The sequence below is a fragment of the Mytilus californianus genome, unplaced genomic scaffold (assembly GCF_021869535.1).
Source record: "Mytilus californianus isolate M0D057914Y unplaced genomic scaffold, xbMytCali1.0.p SCAF_7, whole genome shotgun sequence".
NCBI lineage: Eukaryota > Metazoa > Mollusca > Bivalvia > Mytilida > Mytilidae > Mytilus > Mytilus californianus.
The window spans coordinates 54,450,654-54,455,348 of NW_026262723.1; the positions used below are offsets into that span (position 1 = coordinate 54,450,654).

Genomic DNA, 4,695 nt, shown 5'->3' on the forward strand with positions numbered 1-4,695 from the left:
TTATAGTTAACAGCATTTGTTCCTCCTATGTGAAGAACTGAATTATCTTTGTCCAAATTTTGACTTTCATAGTTTGTTAAATTGCAAATGAATAAAACATATAATTAGGACTTTTCATTATAGATATACCATAATCTGTTGACACTAAAACATTATTAACATTTTGCTTTTGACATTTTAAACAAAATTGATAATTTTACACATAGTTTTCGATTCAATTTGATTTTATGAAAGACGATAATTTACCAACATAACTATAAGTTATAATTAATTGTGGATTAAAACAAAATACGGCATTTTGTTTTACGTTTTTTACATTTAAATGTTGAAAGCAACAATTTTGAACCTTCAATGCAAAGATACAATGAAAAAGTAAAAAATATAAATACTAAAATCTGACGAAAATATGTGAACATGTGATTTTTGTGATAAATATATCATATTTTAAATGTTTTTTTTTATTCTAGTGGTCAAAAAGCGGCTTTGTTATACCTCCTCTATTGCACTGTCATAAATGTTTGTATTATAATTGTTTTTCTTTCCATTGCAGTGACTATTTTGTTTATTTTTGCCATCACTAACTCTAGGTAAAGTTGGACCGTCTTTGCCAATGTTATCGCTATTGTCAGGGACGGTTTCTTGGTTTTCTGTCCTTTTTCTGCACGAACCTGACCTTCAACGTAAACAAATCATCAAAATTGAAATAAAAACTAAGTTTAATGTATCAACAACATACTGTTTAAAAAAAAAAACCTATGTAGTAGAAATTAGAGATTCGGTGATTTTAAGACAAATGTAAGAAGATTTTTTGCCGATTTTATGTGCTTTCTATACATATGCTAAAAGAATTCAATCAGTAAAATTTCAGATAATAAAAGAGATAAATGCATTATTATTTCGTTTTTCAATTACAGTTCAACGAGCCAAGGTTGTATGCAAAAGTTTAGCAAAATCTGTGACATAGACCATGTACTGTTCCTTGACCTTAAATGTCGAGCATTGCTTTGATTATTATTGGAATAAAAATGTAATAACTATTGAATATTATGAATTGAAGATATATACTTACCTTAGATATGGAGAAATGTTATTAAGATTTGTTATATCTCCCTTGATATAATATCATGGTGTAATTATATTTACACATACACAATAGCACTTTCGCCTTCATGGGTATATCTAATACATATCTCTTTTTTTGTAACACTACACACTATTTCACACATTATTTCAATTTGATAATTACAATTGCACGTCACCAGATGCGCAGGTGGAAAATTAATGTGTATTCAGCGTTTCGCGATAGAGGAATATTCTAAAACTAAAACCTGATAGAAACTTTGAAGAGCTGACATCTTTCGAAAATGACCGAAGGCACTGTCAAACACGGACAATATTAAGAGCTGTTCATTGTGGGGATATATTTGGAACCTTGATATTTATTTATCTAAAATCATCAAAACGAAATTACCTTCTGATGAGACAATTTATTGATACAACACAAGCTAACAGAACGATATCGACTACCATACCAACGATTGCACCTGTAAAATATTACCAATACATATGTAAAAGTTTCAACGTGACTGCCAAGCTTCTTAGATAATCGTGTAACTAATAAGTCGCACTTGTTAAAATGTGCACATTTTCCAATGCCATAAATGCTTGGTGCTGGTCAATGAATAAAGGTATTGTCAAAGACATGTAAATTCTTTTAGTGTTTTTTTGTTTTTGTTTGACACGTTGGATTATGTTGAATTACGGATGGTTTTCCTATATTGTTCTTCGTTAATAATTAAAAATAAACATGTTAGTTTTTTTGTTATTTGTGTTGTTGGGGTGCTCTTCTAATGACAAATGCATCATTTCTCTTTTCTCTTTCCGATTCTTATTTAAACTTTTGTCTTTGCATTAATGGCATTAGACATTTTGTTAAGAGTGCAAATAAGGTAGGTACAGTTGAGGTGTAATACCACCATTGATTTCCCCTATTAGTCTTTGTTAAATTTGCACTTTTCAAAACATTGTGCAGAATTTATCTTTGTTTCAAATACAGAAATTCTTGGCATGAGTTGAGTTTTATCCTGTCCAGTGCTATAGACAAAATTTAACATCACATTTCATTGCATATAAGAAAATAACCATCACTGGAAGTTAACCAATCACCCCTTTTATTCCTGTGTACAAGATTTAGTAACCATGTAACCTCAAGTTTCCAAAATATTCTGTAGAAACACCAAATAAAAAAAATGGTGCTTTGAAACACCAAAGATATATGTTTTATTCCTGTGTACAAGATTTAGTAACCATGTAACCTCAAGTTTCCAAAATTTTCTGTAGAAACACCAAATAAAAAAAATGGTGCTTTGAAACACCAAAGATATATGTTTATGACTCTTTTTCGTATGCAACCGGATGTGACGTACTATGATTTGGTGGTATACACCTTGAGGGTATCGGCGTGGAAATAGAAAAAAAGGCATATCCGACAACACTCCACATTTTTTTGTTTGAAAAAGAACTAAATAAGATATGAGCCATTTTTTTTGTATGTGTATAACGGGTTGTCTTTTCATTTTTTCGCAACATCAATCAATATGACGGATAACATTCTATACAAAACTATTTAAGGACATGGTCAATTTTAAAATTTATTCTGCGACCAGCGCTCAAATATACAATTTCCAAACTAATAAATATAGATTCTACCACTGCATCAAGGGTGATACGATATTTATCCACTAGAGACAGTTTATTTCAAATTTAAAACGCGAGGCTCGCCGAGTGTTTTAAATATTCAAAAATTTAACTGTCGAGAGGGTAAATCTCGTATTGCACGAGATTTGGTGGTGTAATCTGTTTTTCTTAAAATAAGTTGTTTTGCCACGATATGCAGAAAATCTTAATACTTCTTCAAAACGATGTGTTCTTTCTATGTTATGTCATCAGGCATGGTCGCCTTTTTTCATGACGTCAGAATAGGAAACTGTAATTTGAGGTCATTATAGAACTTAGACCAATGAAGAACTGAGATCAAACGAACCACACGTTGATTAAATAAAAAAATATCAACAGGTTAGGAAAATGACCATTCGGGTAAGAATTAGATAAACAAATGTAACACCGTTGCCTCATCAATTGAATACTGCAATATATCAAAGCATAGTGGGTATGCATAGAGATATGTCGATTACTGACTTATCCATTATTTATGTATACCTATGTCCATGGAAACCTTTTTCTTCTGTGCAACTTCTGATAGAATATTTGGAACACTCTCTACAATTATTGAAAAAATCGGTTTATTCTCTTAAATGAAAAACTCCAACAAGCATGTTTGAACTTATTGCTGTACTTTTTTATCAATAGAAATAGTTGATTCCTTTGTTTATCTGATAAAACTATTCACTATGTTTTTTGTTAACACTGTTTTATATTATAGATATGTATGTCTGTCTTCAACACAAGTCTTAAAGCAGTTTTATGAAATTTTCAAATTAACATATTCTGGTGATGTACTCTTCAGTTTGACGAACAATTATGGTCTGATGAACGAATAATCAAATTGCCTACTGGTTACAAAATATTACTATTTAAATTACATGGAATACATCAATGTACAAATACACAGAAAAATAATCATTAGAAATGTGTTAAAGTCAGTTTTATTGATGTTATTATTGCACTTATCAAAAATTTTGAACTTATTTTACGACATCTCATGAAAACTCTTTTTGTTGTGAAATTAAATTCTTTAACTGAAACTTAAGATTACTATGCGGATTAATGCATGAGAGGTCATCCTTAATTTAAAATAATATTACTGTTTGTGTTTGATAACAAAAAATTGTATGGATGAAATGTTATGTTATATTGTATTTACTGATTTCTATTTCCATTTCTGTTTTCTTTCAAATCAGTTTAACACAGGAACAAGTTAAAAGTACTATACTACTATTTATTTTCTTTTGATTTTTCCCCTTACATACATGTATTACCTTCACATCTACACTCAATCAAAAGCCTGCTTGATTGAAAACAATTTGGATCCTTCCAAATCATTTCAGAAAGATTGAAGGTGCAAATGTTTAAGTTGTAAATATCGATACATAAAGTTATAATTGAGGTTTGTGAATCATGGTTTACAGTTGAACAGTAGTCGAACTTTCGATCAAACATAATCCTAGTTTTGTTGAGCTGTGGGTAAATATTTGAGCACCCAGGAAGCAATATAGATTCGTCCGTTTTAAGACATGCCTGTGAATGATTATTCAAATCTACAAATACAAAACCTATATTGATGGAGAAGAAATAATCATAAACATGATATGAATAAATGGATAAATGGATGAATGAGACTGCATATACGAGTCATTAACCCAATTTGTTTTGATAAATATCTTTATTGAAAGCTTTGATTAAATGCATTATATTTTGAGCTCGTCGACCGATATTAGACATAACTCCTATATCAGCAAGTAATGTCCCGTAGAAATCCTTATCGATGTACTCTCATGCTACAGTTCTTGTTAATTTGTTTAAATCTATATCAAAGATTACTTAACTATGCCTCGGTAGAGTTCAACCATCAGTACATACTCTGTATTTTCAGGTGAGTTATACTCCAAGGAAATCTAACAGTTGCATTGTACACGCTTTCATGCCTAGATTTCCCGTTGTTTTTTTTTTAAATTT

The 4,695-nt window shown here is 30.2% G+C and overlaps 1 long non-coding RNA gene across 1 annotated transcript; it reads right to left on the reverse strand.

Annotated features, from left to right (window-relative positions):
- Positions 1-403: 403 nt before the first annotated feature.
- LOC127707531 (uncharacterized) lies at positions 404-3,275 on the reverse strand. Its single transcript, XR_007984953.1, has 3 exons — positions 3,220-3,275; positions 1,472-1,544; positions 404-673 (listed from the first exon to the last, which is right to left on the reverse strand). It is a non-coding gene; the product is annotated as an uncharacterized LOC127707531 (long non-coding RNA).
- Between the last annotated feature and the right edge of the window lie 1,420 nt (positions 3,276-4,695).